Below are 24,551 nucleotides of genomic sequence, written 5' to 3'. Positions count from 1 at the left end.
ATCAGCAGGATATAATGCATTGGGTCCTACTCCTAAGTCATTCTACTAGTAGGACCTTTTCATCTCAGGTTCAGCTCAGTCGCTTAACTGCTTAGTCATTTAGATCCTACTGCTTTTGATTTTGCCCCATTGCTGGACTTGGCTCAGGCAGAGACAACATTACATACTTCAACACTCCAAAGCCAAAGGACAAGGAATTGCTCCTTTCCTTTCTCCCACAGAAATCCTGTCCTATGAAGAGAAATAAAGGAATGTAGATCAAATCACCTGATCTGGCTTTTAGCAGTTTGTAACAAGTGCCCTAAAGAGGGAGTTAAGCCCAGTAATCACATGCAGAAGCACCATTTCTGACATTAGCAGAGTACGTGCTTGCGGAGGAGAACATGAGGTGTGAAGACAAGCAGAGCTGGTAAAGGTTTGTCACAGCAAACACAGTCAGCATGAAGGTAACCATCTGCTGGGTGGTGATTCTGACATGTACAATATTCAGCACGGATGAATGAGGAACAGCAAACCTCACCCATACACCAGTCACAGTCAAACCTGACCCCCTTGAAACTTTTATTTGAATTAACATTATTTTTAATAACCTTTCACTGCTCTCTGAAAAGATAACAGGTGTCATTAAAGCAGCTGTCACCACGCCAGTCTTCCTTGAGACAGTTATTTACTTGGAACTTTCAGGAGAAAAATAAATGAAATCAGTTATTCTACATCAGAGAGTTTCCAGGGACAGTTAGTTGATTGGCATCTCACACTAGTGGGCAAGTCACTGCAAGATGCTTGTAAAAGAGAGCATTTTCCCTGAAGTCTCGATGCTTTAACATCTGACAGGAATTCGTATATATGTATAGACTGATTTTTTTTGATGAACGATACTCTGAAATATCAGAGAGAAAAATGTCAGACATACATTGCATAGCAATCGAGGGCTAATGAAGATCCAGGTATTAAATCAATTAAGAAGTATCAAAAGCTACCTAATCATCAAGGAACAAAATTGGCACCACAATATGTAGTGAGTATGGGAAAGCCTAATTTACTAAACATACCCTGCAGTCACATAATTGCATGTAATTTTACCAGCATAATTAACTAATTTAATTACCACTTCTCAAGTGCATCAATTATTGACATTACAGAGTTTTCAGACAGCAGAATTACTGTGTGGTACATTCAGAGAATGCAAAATGCTTTGTACGCCTATTTTCCAGTCATAGTCAACAACTGAGAGGAAACACAAGCAGTGAAAGGGGAAAAAAATAAATATATAAGCACATCACACAGAGCACAGCTTAATGGTGAGGTTTAAAAGATGAACCAGGCAAAACTATGTTTACGTAGGACTACGAGGTCATGAGCAAGAAACCTGGAGAGACCAAGGGGACTAAAGCTAAGCATGGTGTTAAAATAAATAACTGCAATTTCCAAATAACTAAGACTATTTTAAATTAAATCTATCCAGGAGGTGACAAGTTCTTTGAGATCTACCAGCCACTCTTACCTCATATCCAAGGGCCTGATAGAGAGTGTGATACTTGCATCAAACTCCACTGCCCTCACTAAAAAGTCATAAAGGTGCCAGGTCTGTTGGCACCAAGCAGAAGCAGAGCCCAAAGAGACTTGTGTTACTATGTGATAAGAAACAGGGATGTGTTTGAGCAAACTGTTAGGATTCACTGGCTCCCTCCAAGAAAGGGGAAAAAAAAAAAAGTACAAAGGTGAAGTATGAATGCATTCTTATTAATTAAAATGTAGCTTTGCCATGTGGGATCATTACTCAGACTTGAAGAACTACTGATCTCTCGCTTAATGTTTAGACGCTGTATGTAAATCTTTGTATAAAACCATTTTGTTTCAGCAATGAGCTTTTCAAAGTCAAGAGAGATGTCAGCATCTGCTCCCCATGGAGTCTTAAGAGTCACTGTCAGTAAAAAATGGGCAGCGTCAGTAAAAATTATGCCCTGTGTCAGTAAATTTGTTAACAGGGTGGTTGGAAACCCTGGGAGCTGTGGTGTCATTTTCTTTTCCCATTGCCCTCTTGTACTTGACCTTTGCACAGCTGTTTCACAGTATCTGGAGATGGCTGAACTGTGAAATAGTGATTACAGGAAAGGGGGCATTTTTAATGAGACAATACAACACAGAACAAGAAGAGGGCATTCTTTCATATGCCATCTGAGATCTTTAAAGTCTTTTTTTGTCTTTCACATCAAATTAAGAACAATCAACCTCTACTCACTCCCCTTTAAAAGTAATGCCTATATTCAGTTACACTTTTTATGGTCACAAACACTCACTGGATTCCTTGTGGCAATTATTCCAACCAGGCTGAGATATTTTGTTAAAATAGAAGTCCAAATAAATCATGAATACCAAAGAAGGAACTTAAAGTCCTACAGAAAACAAAACAGATAAACAAAACAAAACAAAACAAACAAACAAAAAACACCAAGTGTAGAATGCATTCAATTAGTTGTGTCCCAGTCAAGTCTCTGGGTATGCTATCACTTGGTACAGGCTTCTTCCTCAGAAACAAACTTATTATACGCTACAGAAGAAATTCTACCTTTTCTGAAGCTCTCCTGTAGAACCAAGCTATTGCTACCCTGCACTTTAAAGTAGTGGAGTGCATCCTTCAATGAGTAGCAGTGTAGGCACGGGACTGTGAATCTATTGGTGACTGTCCCTATGAAAGTATTTTCTGAACTTGCTCCAGTTCAGGTAACACTAAGCATGCACTTAGATTAAAGCAAGAGTTTAAGTTAAAAAAATGGTCTCAATTATGCAGATAAATGCATCTTTGACTAAAGGTTTATCAGTTGTTCAGACACCTGTCCAGCAATGCAACTTTAATGAAACTTCCTCCAAAAGCACCAGAGGCTCCCTGACACTACTTCAAAGGTTCTGTGCAAGGGCATGACATAACCTAGTCCCATCTGAAGTCCTAACTTGAAATTATGAACTGAAAAAAAAGGAAATGAGAAGAACACACATTAATGTTGTGCAGAAAATCTCATTTGCCAGAGGTCAACGTTCACAGAGGAGATAGAGAAGTTTTGAAAAAGTACCTTTATTCAAATAAGGGGAGAACCTACAGACGTAAATTCTTGTAGAATCCCTCCAAAATTCCAGAGGGCACAATCCCTTTTATTCCCAAGCTCCCAACCGCATGAGACTCTCCTCCTTCCCCTATTGTCTGAAGTACTCAGAGCTGTTACATCCTTCCCAGTTCACCTACCCAATCATACTTCCTATGTCTGACCATCTCCCTGGCAGCTTTGGTAGAACTTCTTTTACTAAATTCTAATTGGTTCTCTCAAACAACTTAGTAACTTTATTAAACAAAACTGTCTACAAGGCCATCTTCAGAAGGTGAGTGGCATCTCAGTTCTCTAAGGACACAAATGTCCTGTCCTCCCTCTATCATGGGCAACAGAAGGAGGAGATGGGCCACAACATTTTCTTGCTAACAGACAAAATGTTTTTTTGTGAGCAAACCTGATGAATTATGCTTTTCATCCTGTTTGCACTGCAGGCTGCTCTCTGTACACCTGCCACGAGGCTGCTATCAGCAAAAGCAATTCCAGTAATGACATTGATGTGTGAGGGGCCTGCACTTGTAAGACACTGAGCCTAAAACATTATTCATTGCAGTGGTAAGTAGGTGGTGGAACTTAACCAGTCAGCTGATTAAGTGCATATAAATGAGCATAAATAGACAGCAAAAAGGCTGGATGAATCAGTAACAGCAGGAAAGAAAAAACATAAAATACAAAAAACCTCCTCTGATGCCTTTAACACTAAGCAGGGTTTGTCACACCTCTCGGGCTTTCCCATATTTTCTTGAGTGACCATAAAACCTTTAGAGAGTTGTGATATTTCAGATATGAAACAGCAGCTAACAGTCTGTGGTGTATGTTTACCACTGCTGTATGCAAAGCATTTCAATTTGTACATTGTGCACCACCATGTAAAGTACTAGAAGTCATCATCCCACCCACAGATACAACCAGGAGTGACAGTAACTGGTACCACTGTGGGTGGTGGGGCCTGACATGGTCCATACACAGTCACTGATCTTAGGGTTGATCATAAATGAGGCTGTAACACACTTCTCTCACAGCTTACAGACAGAGCTGCTTAGTCTCCTAATTCACAACAAACTGGAGTGAAAGTTGAATGTGATCCAGGTCACTGGACATTCATGCTCATTCACACCGGAGCATCCTTCCACTACAACCTGCTGAGTTACAGACCAGCCAGAAAGAATAAGATAGTTTCTACATTCTCTTCTAAATTTTCCTCTCCAAGATCTCCCTGCAAAACTCTTTCTCAGCCTTTCTTCTTAAACTAATTAACTGAGGTGAACCCTCACCATGGCTTTGGCAGAGCTTGGGAGTTCAGTGTCTTCTCTTTTGGGCCTTACTGCAAATGGAAAGGGAGAACATGCTTTGCACTTCACTAATCCAGGTCTTTCTCCTCTGTCATGTTCCAAGCTTTCTAGATGCTTCAGCATCTCTTCAGCGTGGAATGCAGCACTTCAGGTGTGGTTGGGAGCAAAGCAAGAAAAGCAGCACAGTACTGTGAAAGGCACATAACCTTATAGCTAACCATCTGGCTCTACTTGCTGGCATTCTGAATTCTTCACTTGTGTGAGGGAGAAATACAGGCTGAATCCTCTCTTAATACACACTGGTGAATCAGACTAGAGAAAACTAGTAGTGAAGGACAGCACATCTGGTTAATCTCTCAGTACTCAGCTGATTGTTTTACACAGGAATTCTGTTCTTGAGCTCTCATGTGATAGTTCTCCATTCACTGCACTGATGTAGCCAAGAAAGAGACACTCCAAATACCGCTTGTAATGCTAAGGCACAGTGAGCAGCAAGAAAGGTCAGTACTGGGCCCGCCAGTGCCCTTCAACTAACTCAAGGCATTACAGAGCTCCCAGCAAGATTAGCATTAAATATTAGCTAATTTTGTCAGTTCTATATTGGGGTGGGTGAGAAGAAAAAAACAATCATTAATCATAATAATGTAAAGGGGGGAAGGTGTCACAGTATCACTGAGGCCCTTAAACCTATACTACATATTTTGGCAGATGAGAATAGATAAAGAAAAATTAACGTTGCTTAGGTGTGACTTCATGATAAGTTACCTTCACACAGTACAACAATCAAACCAGTTTCCTTTCTACTTGCTGCTCTTCAATGGCCAGTTTAAAAAAGATGAAAGCAAGTGGGGGCTAAATTCAGAATTACATGTATATATGTAGATATATGATGGAAAGATTACAATGATTGCCTGTTAGATACCCAAAAAGCCACAAGGTAATGATTTAGGAAAAGAATCACACTGGTTACAAAAATGCAGTCAGGCTGAAAATTGAAGTGAAAGCAGCTGTAATTTTTCAAATGTATATAACAAATGGAAGAATGAGAAAGGTGAAAGTGATAAGTATAAAACAGAAATAAGACATTACAGAAAATGAAGAGGAGCTAAAACTACATAACATACCTATAGCCGACAAGTCTAAAGAACCAGGACAAATATTTTAAAGGTCACTAGGAAGAAAAGGATCTTCCACAGTGACAATAATATATTACTGGATGAAAGCAGTAGTCTTGTTAGCAAGAATAGCAAAGAGAAACGTAAGAAAATGTCAGATGATCTAATACTACTAAACAAACCGAAAACAAAATCTCAAAATATGTCCTGCCCTCCAGAGAATGATCACAATCTTTCTACTATCTAGTTTAAATAAAGGAATAAAGAAATATTTGACTACAGGTTGTAGTAATGTAAATGAGGAACTAGAATTAAGTAGCAAACTCTTCCTTTCAGCAAAGGCAAAATAAGGTGCAAGCCTTGAATGCCGCAGAAAATAAATGAAACAGAGGTTCTAATAAAAAACAAAACAAAACAAACAGTTTTGTAAGGATCTAATCAGCCAGCTAGTTCACTTACAAAGCTTCACCATGCACATTCCAGAATGCTCTCAGAATGCTGATGGACTAGCATGACCTGAGGAGAGATTACCTTGCACATACACATGTTGATTTATACCAGAAGGGAATTTGGCCCTCTGGGTTTTGGGAAGTGCTGTGTTTTATTCCTATTTTTGTTCCCTTGCAAAGATGAAAGACAAGAAGAATTTAGAACTTGTTCCAAAGGTGCAGGTGCTCTGTGTAGTTCTGCTGGGGAGTGGGCAATATTGGCAGGACCTCCTTACCACTGCTACATCAGTAGCACACCTTGGCTCATCAACCAGTGAGACCAGCTGCAGGAGAGACAGTTAGGAAGCTTCCTTTTACGCTAGTCCAGACATTTCCTTTCCACTACCAATTAACTACCCACAACACAGAAAAGCTTATCAGCAACATCAAAGAATGCATTCCTCACTAGCACACACGGTAGGGCAGATAATGTCTCTGGCTGCATCAGATTTTCTAATTAAGCGTGTGGGAGTGGGGGAAAGAACAGGGAGAGGGGAGTGGAAATCAAGCAGAGAGTGCTGTGCTGTGTGTGTTGTTGTTAGCGCTCACTACTGTAAACTGAAATACAGGTGCCATTAACAATCTGCTGCCTGCTGAGCTGCTCTACTCCAGGGCCTCACTTCCCAATTGGTCTTTTTTGTCTCTGTCTCATATAAAGCAGTGTATGGAAAACTGCTTCAGTATGGCAAGGTGAAGAAATGGTGCACAAATTACAGATCTGTCTTTGATACCTGCCATCTAGCAGTAAAGGATGATAACGAGACCAGATAATGAAAATCATTGATTTCATAAAAAGAGCACGTTGCTTTGAAAAACAAAAGCCAAATAGAAGCAGCAAATAACTAACAGGTAACAGTTTTAATTGCTATTAAAATAGATGAATAAATAATTCACTATAAGAATTTTTTTTCTTCCTCAGCAGATTACAATTCATTTGAAAGAATCCAACTGAGATGGGGGGAATTCTCTATTTCAACACCCTGCAAGCACGAACAGCTCAGTACTTTCTTTTCAAGCTCTACTGGTTCATTGAGAGTACTTATATATCTTTTTCTGTTTCCCGAATGAAACAACACACATGCACCTTCAGCACAAATAATTGTGCATATAGTTTAAAAAATTGGTGCCTTTCCGTATTTGTGCCAGCGTACTTGACAGCGGGAACATTCGCAGGAAGCAAACACAAAGACGACGTCGCTACAGATGAAGCAAATTAATTTTCAGATTGAACATTCCCGAAAATACCGTCCAACTACAGACAGATCATTATGCTGAGGTATGAACTGTGAAAAATCGACAACAGAAAATAAGCAGTGCTTACTTCATAAGCCTCAAATTAGGTAAATCACCTTAGCTCTTACGGCTGCAGTAGCTGCATTAATTGCTCAAGGTTTGGACCCTAAATAAACTTTTCTGCATGGAAGACAAATCTTTGTTTCATTATTAAACCCTAATGCAAATGGATGGGGCCTTTATAAAACAGTCTTCTCTTGAAATGTCAGTATCAGCTCAATTAAGTTCAGTTTGAAACTGGCAACACACATTGTTCTCTTTTAGATATAGGAACCTATCACATGCTGCTTTTTGTTGTGTTTAAGAAAAAAAGTTAATATTTGGCTAATATGTTTATATTTGCATAACATTACTGTCTATGCACTGGAAAAGAAGAAAGAAACAGCTGTGGCAAGTCTAAGCCTTATTCATTAATCTTTCATCATCCTGGGACTTCCACTGTTGTATTCTCTACTACAGCATCAGCCTTCTATTCAGCAGTGGTACTGGAGAGAAAATTCCCTACAAAAATGCCATTTAGATTTGCTGGATCCAGTTGCACTGAACCTGGGCAACTAAGGGTCCACACAAATCATCACCCAGCAAAGATGAGCACGAGGCAGGCAGCATTTCAGCTCTACTGGGGCTTGTGGAATCTGCCTACCAGCGGCTGCATGTTTTGCAGGGAACAGGAGGCACCCCAGGTGCAGTATATCTTCCTGGTAGCAGAAGAAATTTCAGCTTGCCTGCATTGCTCTGAGGCCTGCTCTAACACTTGGCAAACACCCTCACCCTTGGAATGCCCAGTCACACCCAGAAACTTACAGATTCTGCAGCTGAGGACTAAAATCCTCCTCCAGTTGCAATGGTCTCACCATTGCCTGTTTTTCTTCTCAGCCTCTTTTTGGATGCATGCCCACATTCACAGATGTGCACAGGAGGTAGATGGCACTAGAGCTGCCCTTAAGCACCTCAGCTGTTATTTCGCGCTGCCTCTCAGGTGTTATTAGCAGAAAGCAGGCATTGTAGAAACCACAGCAGGATTTTCTTTACACCGCTTTTGTTTTTAATCTTTTCCAATTCGCAGGAAACACAGTCAATAGGTATTTGAGAATCAGAGCTATGTGATGCCTCCTCATTAGACTCTTGTCTATAGGCACATAGTAATTTGCACGTGGGCTTCAACTCTCAGTAGCATGTCGATGTTCACTCCAGAGGTAAAGCCATCACCTGGGGGCCAGTGATCATAGTTCTGACCAGCTGAAAAAGTGCCATTGCACACAGCTTGGCTCTTGCCTAAGCCACCTATCTTTGGGCATTTGACAGGGGAAGGGTGGCCATATCCATGCTGCAGACAAACTTCAGCCAATTCCTCAGGGACTATCCATCTTTAAGCAGATCTGTATGGGTCTATGCCTGACCTGTCAGTGCTGTAACAACTTATGTATGAGGTAAACACAAAGAGAGCATTTAAATCCTCACACCATGCTTTAATGCTATGGAGCTGACCGAATAGTGTTAATGATGCCGTTCCTTACTGGCTATCCATCACTATGCAAGCATATACTGGTACAAATGTAGGCTGGGCACTTTTCAAGATTAACATAAACTACTCAGGGCAAGGATTATGCAGTATTTCCTTCTGGAAAGTGCCAGTCAAATTTTTGATACTTTCATAACACGCATCATAAATTATTTATGCAAGTATACATGCAAACCACATACACGTGCTGCAGAGCTACTAGTTCACCTAACGATGCATATCAATGGAATTTAGCATAAGACTGAACTCCTGAAATGAATAAATGGTCCCTCTTGAGGTTAACCTGTACTTCTTCACACTGCCTTTCCTTACAGGGATCATCCTGAAGAGAAACAAAAAGGGTCTCTATACCTATGGCAGTAAATTCAAACTAGTTTTCACACTAAGAAATGGAAAGAAAAAGGCTGCAATATCTTATCATTCTTTGTGTTAAGTGTGTTACTTATGCTCACCTCATTTGTGTTTAATAGGTTGCTTTCATGCTGCCTCCTTGGAGCTACAGTGTTAAACAAGGAAGCTTCCGACAGCTTTTTCTTTCCTAGGGCGAGATTGCTCAACTAACAATAACTAAGATGCCTTTTGACAAGTGCTGCTAAAAGCCAGTAAAGCGTAGTCAATCTGCATCAGTCTGTCTTGGCACCTTTCTTTCAGTTTCATATCTGAACCCTGGATGCCAAAGTCTCCTGCAATGATTATAGAAAAAATATAAAAAGGGAAATGAATGCAAAAGCAGAAATCATATTAATCAGTTGAAGGGAAGTACTTTTCCAACTACAATTGTGGCTGAAATCCATAAATTAGATGACTGGAGTAATAAGACATGTGAAATGGCTTTTAAGTCCACTACCAGCTCCATGCAATAAATTTCAAATGACATCCAGGCTTTTAGTGGAGGGGATGATTTATTGCAGTCTGCAGGAAGAGAGCTTTCATGGATTATCTCTAAAGTGGCAAAACTCTATTCTGAATTTTATAAAATTAGTGCAGCTCAGTGAATGTTACTGACAAGCAAAGTCCAGGAGCACTTACAACTTTTTGTAAGAAAAAAATCCAGACCATGCTTTAGAATATCCACATTGCTAAGGGAACTACATCTTGTCTTTCCAAAAACTTGGGGGAAAAAATGATAAGAGGGTAAATACTTGCTGCTTGTGTTTTGTTCTTTTTTTCTTTTACCAGGGCATCTACAGCCAGAGGTATTTCCCTAGTGAAGTCTTTTTAAGGCAGCATTACTCAGCTTTTGACACTAAAACCTACAACAGTTTGGCAGATAATGCAAGTTTCTCCCCGAACCTATAAGTGTATATGTACATCTACTACTGTGTTTGTCATTAGAAAATGTGTGCAAAGCACTCACCACAGAAATGCTCTCCATAGACAGCCTGGAGCCTACAGGTATTTCTTCTGAAATAGACTGATTTCCTATTCTCTGGTAGGAGGAATCTGAGAAAATATGGCTTCACTAGAACCAGAGTGCCATGACGTCATAGTCCCTGCATTGTGTCCAACTTACTGAAGCATCACACAGTGTCCAGACTGTGAGTTTGCCCTTGTCCTCTGGGTGAAGATAGCAGGTAAGAAACCTGGAATGTGGCAGCCTTATGTACCCCCATGCTCAACACAGCAAAAGCAATTTTGTCCAAGGAGAATATGTTCCACAGGACGGGAGGAAACCTCTTTAAAAACTGTCACTGTGCTTTGGCTCAAAACTGGTATAAACAGCATCACAACTCAGGACCTTAATTCTGACCAATTTACTGTCTAATGATAGTATATATTCTTGATAATTCTCAGTACCTGGGACACTCTGAACCTGCATACCAACAGCAGTTGATATTGTGGTAAGTTCATGTTAAGGAATGAAAATATTATGTATGTAAAACATATCACCTTACACTTTTCTGATGCCTTTCATCCAGAATATTTTTAAAGTATTTTATAGACTACATAAATATCTAATTTCACTGGCATTCTGAGCAGAAAGTAAGTGAAGACCTATGTTTTAGCCAATTAATTTATGTAGAAAGTATATAGTAGTGTGATTTAATCTCTAAGGAGAGAATGCAAGAGGATACCAAAACTAACAGCTCTGCTTTTACATGATTGTTAATAATACTTTTATTAGTCTTTCCTACTAAAGACTAACCATGAGCCTGTTAAAGTGTGAATTCAGCATTGACCTGGATTAAGAGAATATTTCAGTGATTCCACACTACTCCAAGATTTCCCCCTGCAAGTCACCTGTCCAAAATCTGATACTAACACTTACTTTACAAGAAGTTCTAGAAGCAATAAAGCAAATAGATTGAGAAGAGCTGTGTCTGAGTAGCAGCCATGACCAGACTGAGAGATTGAGATGGGTTAAAATCAGGGATAAGTCCAGTAAAGAGCATCTAGTGGTTGGGGTCTGCTACAGATCACCTGACCAGGGGTTGATGAGGCCTTCTTGCTTCAGCTAAAAGAAGTATCACACTCTCAGGCTCTTGTCAACCACACAGATATCTGCTAGGATAGTGGAACGGTGGGTGGCAGACAATCCAGGAGATTCCTGGAGTGTGTTCAGGATAATTTCCTGGTCTAGGTATTAGACAGACCAACCCAAGGTGAAGCCTTACTGGACCTGGTGCTCACCAAGGAGGAGGAGAACATTAGTGAGGTTAAGATTGGAGGCAGACTGGGCTACAGTGATCCTGCCCTGGTGGAGTTTGTGATCTTGAAGAATACAGGCCTGGCAAAAAGCAGTGATCATTGCGGTCCTTTTCAACCCAGGCCATTCTATGACTCTAACAAGGGATTAACACAAATACCTTTCAAAATGAAACCCACCCTAACTTTAGACATAGTCACAGACATTACCTTTGTTTTACAGATAGATAAGCTGAGGCACAACCTATTCAAGAAGGTGTTAACAGATCAATCACAAAGCCCCAGACAGAGCCCAAAGCTTCTCCTGATGCACTTTAAACACTTGGATACACTGTAGATAGCATTGTTTAAGAAGTCCGTGATAGGGCAGGTTTCTGAATTCAACATAAAAAATTTATGCCTTATCCTTTATTACATTCAAATGAATTTTCTTCCTCATCCTTAGTTTAGGGTATTAAGACACATCCTAAATCCTAAAGTATGTATCCCACTCTGTACTCCACGTAGCACAGGCAACAGAAATACATTAAAATCTTTAAGTAATAGCAACTTCTCTTTGGTCATGAAACATGGGCAAAATTTGGAAGAAAGCTCTTTTCCTGTCATCCCTTAATAACCACTTAATTTCCCAAATGCTTACAGTCAGAGTTATGAGACGCAGTCTATTCAATACCAGCTAGTTTGTCATAGGCACACGATATGAGATATTTGCTCTAAGCAAATCTAATTCCTTGGATGATGTACTCAATTGAAAATAAAATAAAAAAAAAACCATCCTTTATAGGGCTTCATGCTTTAGACATTACGTTAAACTGAAAAAAAATTCATAAGAGGGCCAAAGAAGCTATTATCCACAAACATATGAGCACACTGCCATCGTTCACATATAAGGTTTTCAGAAAATTATAGGCTGAGTATCTAGAATTTTTTGAATTTTGGTCATTTGTGTACCTTATGTTTAGGAAGGGCTGTGACTGTGTTGCAGAGAGTGGATAAGGCACAGTAAGAGAATCCTTAGCGCTACTGCAGTTCAAAGAAGCTTGTGCATTTTTATGAAAGCTAAATGGTGAAAAATAACTTCTCTCTTGACGTCATAAAATATATGTAAGTTTTTATAAAAGAAATGGCACGGGAAAAAAATATTTAAACTGATTATTTAGAAATTCACATTGAAATGCATGCGTAAGTCTTCCCTTCTGACATTATGCATAGGGTTTCATTTGCACTGAATATTTCTATAGAGTTCTACACCAGTTTAATCTTCCAAACCAAAATCTCTTCCTACAGCCTGACTTTTTACATAGAACCGTGTCTGGTGAAACATTACAGTAAGCAGACAATAGAAGGCTCTTTCCTAACAGGTCTAACTCCCATTCTCGTTAATGGACAATATGCTTGCACAGACAGGAAAATTTACCTCAAAGTCTATGATAAATCAGTCAGATTTGATCTGCTCTATGTGAAATGCAGTGCTGACACTGATTAAATGAGCACTACAGGGCTCTTTCAATAGTGCATCAATGCCTTTCAGCACATAAGCATGGACAGACAGCTCGTAGCTATAAATGGAGAATCATGATGTATGTTTTCAGTCACTAGAAAAATTCATTGTAAAATACAAATAGAGTGATATGTTTTCATTTCACATTTCTATTCCATATTCCCATTATTGTTATTTTGTTTGTTTCTTTTTAATTATTATTTATATCATGTATGACAATTTGGAATGCAAAGCATTTTATGTGCTCTGGTATGTCATTTTGTAACATTCTGTGGATTAACCTGGATTTTAGTGCAGCACCATAACATGCTTTTAAAACAACAACAAAAACCAACCCTATAGCTCTAATTCTCAGTTCTGCTATCTCTCACATTCTCTCTCTTATCTTCCTCAACACTTTCTCTCTCACTAAGAGAAAAAATCTCAAGAGGCCAACCAAGTACAATTCTTAAAACACAAATCATAGAAGTCAGGAAGATCCCAGTTAAGCCTCCATTAACAGTCCAGAACAACTCTAACCCCAATTTATATATCTGACCACCCATGTATTGGAAGTAACCCAATGCCATTGCATCTACAAGCTCTACTGCAAGCACAACACAGACAAGCAATTTTTCTAGCTCTCACCAAGGTTCCCTTATGATCTGTCAGCTTCATCACTGTTGGAAAGCAATACATCTACTCTAAGAAATCTCCTCTGAATTACCAATAGAAGAGATCATTTCTACAACAGATAGTTTGAGGCTATGATATTCAGGGGACTCTTCACCCTGAAACTCAAAATCAGAATAAAAAGGGAACAAAGAGGGAAATTTTCAAATAAATTTGTCAGGGGAAAAAAAAAAAAAAGATGCTTTCAGAATGATATTTAAAGTTGTACCTAACAGGTAAGTTCCCATATTTATAAAATTATAGCTGAGACTCACCGAGATAGGAGGTGCACTTTGCATGTTCATTAACATTTATCACATCCATCCCTAATGGAGAAGTTTGATGTTTCCTGAGACAAATAAACATTTCAATTGGAATGGTCAGAGAATATTCAGGACATAGATATTTACAACAAGAATATAGTCTTAAGGAGTTACAGAAAATGCAAATGAGAAGAGAAAAAAAATAAGTGAGGACAAGGAAAATGAATCATTTTGATAACCACAACTAGGAGAAAAGGTGTGAAACAGAGAAGGTGTAGAGTAAAATCAGGTCAAATAAACAACAAGTGTTCTGACACTGAGGTCTATTCAACACAGAATAATCTTACTAAGGAACTGAAACAGAAACCCATTACTGGTAACACTTCTGCCCAGATACCATTGTTATGGTCTCATTAACACTAGGACATCAAAATCTAAGCCAAACCAAGTCCTTGGTAGTGTAATACAAGAGGTAAACATTGCATAGACAAAATAATACTTTCATTACTCTTGCTGGACTATGTCCATGCACTAATATAGTTTATAACATTCTGTGAAAAAGGAAAAAGAAGAGGATGAAGGTAGGAAGAAAAAGAGGAATAAGGTTTAGGGAGAAGCCACAGACAGAAGCAATAAGTCTACTTCCTTTTTGTAAATGAAAAATTGAAAAGATTTTCAAGCTAGTGAAATAGCCTTTAGGATGAAAAGCAAGTACTACACAGGAAAGGGAGACTGCCTTGCAGTAGTAAAGTATCCTATTTCTTATGTATGCTAACCAATTCCCAATGAAAACAAAAGCATGTTCCCTCATTAATACCAGTGGAAAATTGGATTAGGCCCTAGAATAAAATAGGAAACAACTCTTCAAACTGTTTCCACAGGCTTGAGAAATCAGAGAAAAGTATAAAAAACATTCCTTTTGTTCATTGCCTTGCCCAATCCTTTGCAGTCCAACAGAAAAGACACAGAGTTGCGCAGGTTTGATTCCATTCTTATTCCATCAAAAGAATATAAGATGTTCAGAGTCTTGAACAAAATAGTATGCATGCTGAGGAGTGAAAAACCTATAGAATCATGCATGGCACTTTCATTCACATAAACGAAACCACATACATACAAGTAGCACTAAGCCAAGGAGAGAAGTACTTTTACATCCACACAGTGTTCACTATGTGAAACATGACAGACTGTTCCATGTATGGATCCATTCCATGAAGAATCCAAAGGCCTTTGACCCCCTGCATCAGGCAAATAGTGCATTTGAAGGACGGCCTACCAGACACAATTCTCAATGAAATTAAAGCAAACAGTCATTGGACAATTAACAGTCACGGAGCAGTGGTCCTGTTTTACACTAAAAAGACACAGAATCTGCAAGCACGCAGCTAAACCAGAAGCAGGAGTAAAAATAGATGCATAAATTGGAGCAATCGTACCAGAATATATCTCATTAGATGACCCTGCCTTCTCTTTAGTTCTTCCTGCAACCCAAGGTCACTTGCCATTATGTTCTTAAGACAAATCCTCATAGCATATGCACAAGCTCTTTAGCTATCAGGTAGCCACTCAGATATGATCATCAATGGTCATTTGTTCAATATGGTGAAACACCAGCATGAACACCCTGGCTACAAAAGCCAAGAGATTATTTCAGATTTTAAAAATGCAGAAGTAAAAATTCTACTGAAGCTACTGCACAGATATTCTCAAGTAGTGAATAAGAGGTAGTTAAATTGGCAGAAACCCCAAATGCCTTGGAAGTGAAGACAAACAGCTTATATATGAATCAATAGGAAAAGGAGAGCCAGCAGAAAGAGGCAGAAGAAGGAACAAGTTGGACAAAACTACAGAGTAGCAAAGTGATTTTTGTATGAACATTATGGGTGAAATTAAGTGGATTATTTTTCAGATTATGTTTTCTTGCATAGTATGTTTTATTATATATGTGCTAAATTTATGATTACCTTTTAATTATTTAATCATGGAGTTTTAATTAAACAAGTACTCTGGGAAGAAGAAAGCACATGGCTGTATGTATTCACGTTCCCTCTGTTGTGAGAAACTCCACAAGCTGATTTTGGTAAGCGCATGTTTTTCTCTGCTGAATATTCTCCATTTCTAATGGTGACGTGGGAAGGATGATGAAAGTTTTGACATTCAGCCTGCACTCTCCCCTCCCTTCCATTCTTCTTTCTTTCCCACCCCCCTCCCTCAAAGTCTCTACCTATTTGTATATTATAACAAATGTGTTCCCATCTCCACAGGAGCAAATGTACTTTGAGAATCCCTCTTGGAAATCCATGCCTCAATTTTTCTTTGTTTAAGTAACATGAGGAATTAGCAGAAGCATCTCCAATTTCTTTCATGACTAAGCTCCTTCATTCATACTCTTCAGAGGAATGGTGTATATAGAACTTCAAAAGTTTCAGTCAATAGCTTGGTCAAGCAACCAAATCTGAACTCTGATATTAAAAATTCAACCTTCTGAAACTAATGAGTCACATTATAATGAGCAGTAATTGCAGCTCACTTCCCACACCCAACCTCAGATTACATTCTGGTGTAATTTAAAAGCACAAGTAAATGTGTTTTACCGTTGCACACAATTTTCTTAACAAGAGATGCTGGAACACATAACATGCTTTGCATAGTTTAGGTAATTAGGCTGTTCCACATGCAATGGTCACTATTACCCTCCCACACCACTGCTGCTTATAAACACATAGTTCTGGTGCTTGAAAAATGGAAGATGTGGGACAACAGCATAAGAAAGAGACTGACTGAATAATGCTGTGAGCATGATAGGGCTACTGGAACAGGGGATTTTGTTGTGCACATTTTAGTACAAGTTATATCTTGTTAGTGGAATTGCAAGTAAGTGGACACATTTTCACTAAAAATTGTGCATATTGGGCAACCAGAAGAAATTCTACAAGCCTGCTCAAATTTTGCATGGAGGCTCTTGTTTTTATATTAAAAAATGCTGTAAAAGCTATAGGCAACTAAGTAAATGATTTTTTTTTCATCAGTTTTAGTCTGTTATAAACACTTAAAATACTTGAAAAGGTTTTATTTTCAGTCAGTTCAAAATCTGAAAGTTGGAGTCTTTTTAAAATTAAACAAAAAACTTGTTTAACCTAACCGAAAATAATCTACCCTTTCCAAAAGTTTTTGAACAGGAAAGAAAAAAAGGATATTCACATGCAACAAGAAAAAACTTATTCACATAGCACTGTGTTAAATCAAAAACATTCTCAATGAAGGACAACATACTCGAACTTAGTTGGGATCCAATCTGCAGTATTTTTCTTTGCCTCTGAATCTGACAAACATTGAATCTGACAACATTTCTATATTCTTCCCAACTGGTCAGACCCTTTTTCCACATTTCATGGACCTTCTTCTTCCCTTTGAGTCTATGTATGACCTCATCCACACAGGTCTCCTACCACCTTTTCCTGATTTCTTGCACACAGGGATGCACTGATCCTGAGCTTGGAAGGAGAGCTGTTTAAATGCTGACCAGCTCTTAGAGGCTCCCTTATCTTCTAACACCCTGGCCCATGGGATAGCTCCAAGTAGGTCCCAGAAGATGGCTATCCTAAATTCCAGTGTAGCAATCCTACTTTTTGCTTTGCTTCTTCCACTCAGGATCTTGCACATCACCATCTTGCGGTCACTACAACCCAAACTGCCCCCGACCTTTACTTCCTTAACAAGTCCTTCCTTGTTAGTGAGAATAAGGCCCAGTAACACTCCTCCCCTCATTGTTTCCTCCACCACCTGCATCAGAAAGTTGTTTTCAACACATTCAACCAGCTAGACTGTGCTTGCCTGGCCATGGTGCTCATCCAGCAAATATCTGGATAATTGAAATCCCCCATAAGCACCAGTGCCTGGGATCGTGATGCTACTTCCAGTTGTTTATGGAAGGCCTCATCAACCACCTCCTCCTGATCAGGGAGCCTGTAGTACCAGCCTGCCCCTTGATTCTCACCCACAGGCTCTCCACTGCTACATCACTCTCCCCCAGGAGGAGTTCAATACATTCTAGCTGCTCTCTCACATTAAGAGCAACTCCACTGCCTCACCTTGCCAGCCAGTCTTTCCTAAAAAGCACATAGCCCTCCATGACCACATCTCCGTGACTGCAGTGATATCACAGCCTTGCGACCGCACACAGATCTCCAACTCTTGCTGTTTATTTCCCATAGTGCATGCATTAGTGTGCAGGCACTTTAGAGAAGCAGCATCCCCCCACCCCTCTCCAACCCATTTGAACTCCACCCTCTTCACCAAGCTCTATTTTGAGCCTCAAACTACCCGCTCAACCCCAGCGGCCCTCATTTTATTCCCTTCCCCCTTCATATTGTCATAATGTACTATTTACACAGGCTAAATGACAAGAGACAAAACTTTATATCAATAGACAAAAAGAGAATAATTATATTTGGGTACGGCACTTCTCTGAATAAGAAGCTTATAGTGTTATTTGTTTCTATTGCTACATTTTGAAAAGAGAGTAAAGACAGTAAGATATCTTTATTTTGTTCAGTTCTCTCTCTGTTTAAGCACATTTCCTTCCACAGGCAAGTCCTGCAACTTCTATCTTATTGCTAAGGAATTTTAGTATTTAGACAGTCAAATGCTCCAGCTCTTACAAATATTTTGAGGCCACACATCACCTAAAGGAACAAGTTTTAGAAGTCCCCATGAAAAGGGACTATGTGATGGCACAGCTCCTCTCAGCATGAACGACAGACTTCATAACTGGAAGCATGCCGTGGCCCATGACCCACAACATGTCTGTCTACATTGCTAAACGTAGCCGATGCTGAGTCAGAAATGCTTCAGATTCCACAGGACCGTGAACTGTGTTACTCTCACCAGGGAAAAGGGAATTACCATCTAGTGAGCTCTCATTTTCTGCTGTGAGCCCCTGAAAAAGGCAGTGGGCACATCCAGCTCCCCAGTGGCTTCTGATTTCCAACACATTGCAGTAATGCAGCCAAATTCATGCCTGAAATTGAGAGAACTCAGGCATTCCGTGCTTTCCCAAAGAATCTGGAAGTTCAGGCATTTCCATGCTTCCCATACCAGGATGCCTCAGACACAAGAAGAAACTGTTCAGGTGAAGACACTTGAACACTTGTTTCTGGAAGGCCATAACCACAACCATCACATGCAGGAATGAGTGCAACAAATGTGAATCACAAAATAGATACCTGAATCAGCAAATGTGAAAATGACTAATATTTAGAGTCATCATCACCCAGCAGCTGTATTCATGAGACTGCTAATTTACGACATCCAAACCAATATACTCACAACTCACAGCAACATGCCATTCATTTTGACTGAACTAGAGAATTATATTCAAAAAAGCTCAGATCTTTCTCCCATACTCAGCTGGAGATCATGAATTATTTAATTTTTTTGTTCCCTTTGTGGGGGGCACCAATTTTTGTGTGGCTTAGCAGTTATATCATGCTGCATTTTTCTCTCCCAAAGCCTTGTTGCAGTTCTTGATGTGAAAGCTCAAGCTTTCTGTACACAACTTTTATTTCAAATGAAAAGCTTCATGGGTTTTTGTCAATATCAGACTTTTCATTTAATTTTTCCCTTCATAGTTCACAAAACGGCTATTTCTATAATTCATTCCATGTTACTTCATAGAGAAGATTATTATGGCAGCATACACCCATCAAAGTCATCTTGCTCATCAGCAAAACGTTGTTTGTAGCAGCCACACATCAATGAAACTTCAAGCCTGTGACTGTTGCTTTTCATAATTATATTTTCTAATCCCCCTTTACACACGAGAGCTCAATTCACTTCCTGGTACAATACATTAGCATCCTCTTCAAATCCATTAGCAGTACCACAAGACTCACAGCATCTCTCTTCAAAATAGTGTGTTATTAAGTTACCATGCAGCAGGCTGAAGACTATGAATATTTTAAGTCCATTGTGTGTTCCAAGTCAGAGAAATCAATCCTACTCTTTTACCATATTGGCCAATATTCTAAGAACTGCTTACAGGCTTTGTTAAACTGTTGTTGCAAGCACAACAATATACAGTATATATAACAGTGGGATTTAATATGATAGTGACTCTGCAATCTCTCAAGTCACTTCTAGCCCTAAGCACTTTTGAATGGGTGATGTCAGCCTACCACCAGGCTCAGTCAAGCACAGTATCACAAATGTGTTCAGAAAAACAAAAGAAATTCATCTAATGAATTGCTGCTAAGAATGTGGGTGTCAAAGATATCATCTAAACAACTAGTAGAAAATTTCAAAGCACTTCATCACGTCTAAAAGCAATTTGGCTAACACTACAGTTCTTTGGGTTTTTCTGTGCCCCTCTCCAACAAAAATATATATATTTATTTTCAAACATTTGAGACATTATACTGAATCAGTTATCAACCGTCCACACTAAAATTCATTTAGATTTTTTGAACTAGTGGTTAAATCTGAATTTGCAATGAACTGTGCAAAACCATGGAGTGCTCTGGTTTCCAAGCTTTGCAAGTATTGGTCCAAGTCTGACAACATGAAAACTACCACAAGCACAGACCATGGAGATGGACTCATAATTTCCAGCTCTCACAGCCTCCACCAGTGACAAACAAAGCCACTAGCAAAACAAAAAGCCCTTTTCTAGAGACTTTTCAGTGTTGGAAATTGAGCAAATTTACCTTAGGAAATTTAAAACCTATAGGTGGCCTATGGAGCTTCTAAGTTTCCATCTAAGGACTTCATCACATAGAGCAGCAACTGAGCTTTTAATAATATTGAAACACAAGGCCGGCAATGAGTTTGAGGCACTCTGGAACTAACTGACGCCCCAATGTGAAGAGTGCTGACAATGCCACACTAGTCTCCTTAGACTTGTGTGTGAGTAGTGTAGGGTATGTGAACAGAAATTGTCACAGAAACACGTGCCACAGTGTGAGTTTATATATCCCTCCTTATTGTCACCATTCCAAAGACAAGGTAAATTATATTTTATGAAAAGTTGTCCAGCATGAGATAGCAGGTTTATATATATATATATGTATATTTATGTGTGTATATATTTACTACTTTAAATAGTAGTTTTTGTTTTTTCCTACTTTCCTAGTTCAAAGCCCACATTTTGTCATTTTTCCTGCTGCACCTTGGGAATGTTTCTAAAATGCTTAAGAACAAGCAAACAAGCAAGCAAACAAACAAAACACCAGTAGTTTCATATATGTTGTTTAAACTAGATAACTCTTACCCTCATATACAGAAACTCTTACTGGTCTTCCTTTCTTCCCAGTTTTACAGCTAAAATGACTGAAGCAATTTAACAGTGAGCAATTTACCACTATTAGAACCTTTTCCTCAAAACTGAATTTGAACCCTTCAGGTTTCCAGCAGTTTGCAATATCCATTAGCCTACATTTATGTGTCTGGCATGCCTTTGGTTCCTACGAAACAGCAATGCTTCTGCTGTACAAGATGACTGTTATCAAAACAGACACTGACATACCAAAACCAGCAGGAATTCCTCAACTAAGAATAGCCAAATGCTCTCTCAAAGGAAAGCTGGTTTTCTTAAGCTGCCTGCCTCCATCTTTTTGACCACAATTGTGCAGAGTCCATAGAATTAATAGGTTTTTTTGTTTGTTTCATTTAGACAGGAGAGTCATCCATATAATATTTGAAATCATATTATTAGTTGCATGTGATATATAAATAAGTGATTCTGTGGCACAGTATGAAGGTACTGTCCCACCATCAGCAAATCTTCTGTCTGCCATTCAAGAAAATTAACCAAAGGGTAAAGACTTAAAACAGAGAAACAGGACAAATATGATGTCAGGGTTTAGGGGAGGGGACCACTGTTCCATTAAATTTGAATTCATTTCCCCAAGTTCTCAGAGTGTGGGATGCAAGGCATTTCCATTCATCACCTCTAATTTACTATAACAAATTGCACATGATTCAGTGGAGTCTGCTGAGAGACTGCACAAGAGAGTGCAAGTAATCAGCAGTGCAATTCCCAATAATCAGCCAGATCAGCATCCATCAGAAAGTACAGAAGCTAGCTCTCCTCATCAAATTCTGTGCTTTCCTCCCTTCTACAAGGCCTGAGTGAAACAGCAGCCACAGCAGGAGACATTAATCTCACTGGTTAGTGGTAATAATAAAAGCTGTGCACAAATAGCCTCTCTCTCCCATCTTCTCAGTAAAAGGGACACATGCTCCACAAAGAAATTCCTGTTCTTAGAACCATGACATGTTATACAGGAAGAAAACAATGCCCCGTGCTATTTCCAGTTCTTTCAACCTAGTGGTAACTCACAACAGGAGTTACTAAACGTATGTAGTAGTTGGTCTAACAACTGGGAAACAGAATTTGACCAGAACTCATTATATCCATGTACAGCAAGCATTCATACAGAACAAGGTAAAAACACAAGTGTTTCAATACACATACTGGCTTTTCAGCTGTTATTTATTTACTCAGCATATGCATAGAGGCTTTCATGTGTAGGCATATTTTGATCTCAGAAAAACAGCTGCTGGTTTTGTAGCTTTGAAAGATTTTGTGCCTTATACTGACAATTGTAACCTGTGTGATTATTCACTGAACAGCTGATCTTGTTGAACACCATCCCCACTGAACACCATCCCTGTCATACTTCACCACTTGCAGAGGTTTGGTCACCCTAGAGTTGAACTTGGTCTGTAGAACTTCATAGCAGATGTGAATATTTTACTCCTTTTCTTTGAGAACCTAAAACCTCTCAGGTGCTGGCTAATTAAGCCTTTCTCCATTGCAGTAAGACTGAGAAATATGTTCACATTTTCCAAAGAGGGAAAACCAAAGCCCAAAACAGTCATTCAGTATTTTAGGAATAAAAGAGCACATGGTTTACAAAGAAGGTCAGAAGAATTACCCTCACTTTACTTAAGTTTCTGAACCATACAGTCATCCCTAGACAAATGCTGACCAGAAGATTCCAACAGACAACACAGAACCTGCACAACAAGGAGAGTGGACCAACTGTTCATGTGCTGTAGAGATCAGATCAGAGTATATCATATGAGTTATATGTGAGGTAAACAAAATTTCCACCACTGTGCAGATGACTCAGACACCCTTGGATGTCTAAAATGGCACTCACAATTTTTAAGCAATAGGGACTGCTTGGATATTTGCTACACAAGTACTTCAGAAAACTGCAAGTGGGACTCTAGAGACTCAGTGTTTCAGTACTGTGCAGATAACATCATTTCTCTCATTTCCTCTATTTGGGATGCAAGTAGAATTTCTTTAATACTACATTGCAAGTAATTACTTAAGCCTCATTGGTAAAGTCCTTCGAAGGTGAAAAGAGCCAGGAAAACAGTGCCATTATTTCCTCCAGATCTTATTTTTAGTAGATGTTGTCTATGGCAATCGAGAACTTATTTATTTATTTATTTATTAGCCTATTTTCAGGCCTTCTGAGTGTAAAACCAGACAGACATAAAGGTGTAGATCTTTTGAAAACATTTGGACACCTGACTGCTTTGTGTTTCAAGCTCTGGAAGTCACAAGTCTGCTGAAGTAGCAGTTACTGGCCACCCGTTGTGCTGAGAAATGATTTGTAGATTTGTGCTGCAAGGCAGATCGGGGTTAAAAAATAAACACTTGTTTTCAGACCACTGCTTAAAACAGCTCACTGAACGGATTAACAGTGCATGGCCCTGCAAATAGTTGTATCAGCGCAACTGACAGGACAAGAGGCTGTGGTTTGGGGGTGGGACTGAGCAGCCACAGCTGGAATGCCTCAAGTTTGAAGCCCCTCTTAGAGTTTTTTAAGCATCAAACATATCTGAGAAAGTTGACCCCCAGTTCTTCAAAAACAAACAAACAAAAAAATATCATGCAGACTCTTTTTTTCCAAATGAAATAGCAAATTATGAAACCAAATGAAATTTGCCACAGTGTGATTGCAACAAATAACATGAAAGTATTAATATGGTACTATCAACGAAAAAGAACAGTTACCAATAGCATCCTGCATGCTGAATACCAACAGTCTGTTGGTAGAAGTGCTTTAATGTTATTACTTTTCCCCCTCCTCCTCCTATTCCCATATACTTGTCTCATTTGAAGTGAAAAACAAGAAAGTGTTAAGTATATAGTGAAGAAGGTGAATCTTAGATCATAGCTCAAAGCTTCAGGAGAGACGATCATCCTTCTTTACAACATATTAACAACTGTAAGCATTCAAGAAAATCCAAATTGCCCTTCTTTGCTCTTTGAACTTAATTGACACCAGTGAGTATAACTATGAACATACAATATAGGTGGATTCATTTTCAGCATGTTCATTTATTAGCAACATGCTGTAGTTATCAACAAGGTGAATCAATCTGCATGAAGTACATTGGCAAGCCGACGTATGACTAATACAAAACTAGTTTTGTTGCACTCAGAGCAAAGGAATGCCATGCTGCTGCACAGGTTTTCTACTCCAAACCCTACATCAATGCCAAAAGCATCCACTCCTTGCAAAATGGATTACTTATTCAAAACACAGTTTGTTAATAGGCAACTTCCTACATTAGAGGGGGAGATTGCAAAGTGGAGCTAAGGATTCCATGCCTTTGCCAACAAGCACTGTAGCAAATTGGAATTTCTCTCATTA

General features: G+C 39.1%; 1 long non-coding RNA gene across 16 annotated transcripts in view; it reads right to left on the bottom strand.

Moving 5' to 3' along the window:
* LOC107309719 (uncharacterized) overlaps window positions 1–24,551 on the bottom strand; it is a 268,792-nt gene that overhangs the window by 174,951 nt on the left and 69,290 nt on the right. The window contains exon 1 of one of the 16 annotated variants that reach the window (XR_014942743.1): window positions 13,888–13,960. The exons of the other annotated variants lie outside the window; for them this stretch is intronic. This is a non-coding gene — a long non-coding RNA (uncharacterized LOC107309719). Of the gene's footprint in view, window positions 1–13,887; window positions 13,961–24,551 lie in introns of those variants that run through there. 16 annotated transcript variants of the gene reach the window in all.

Source organism: Coturnix japonica, chromosome 2 (assembly GCF_054131305.1).
Source record: "Coturnix japonica strain WE chromosome 2, WE-NBRP24, whole genome shotgun sequence".
In the NCBI taxonomy this organism is placed as follows: domain Eukaryota; kingdom Metazoa; phylum Chordata; class Aves; order Galliformes; family Phasianidae; genus Coturnix; species Coturnix japonica.
The sequence above is the reverse complement of the archived record's forward strand: the minus strand, read 5'-3'. Positions and strand labels throughout refer to the sequence as shown.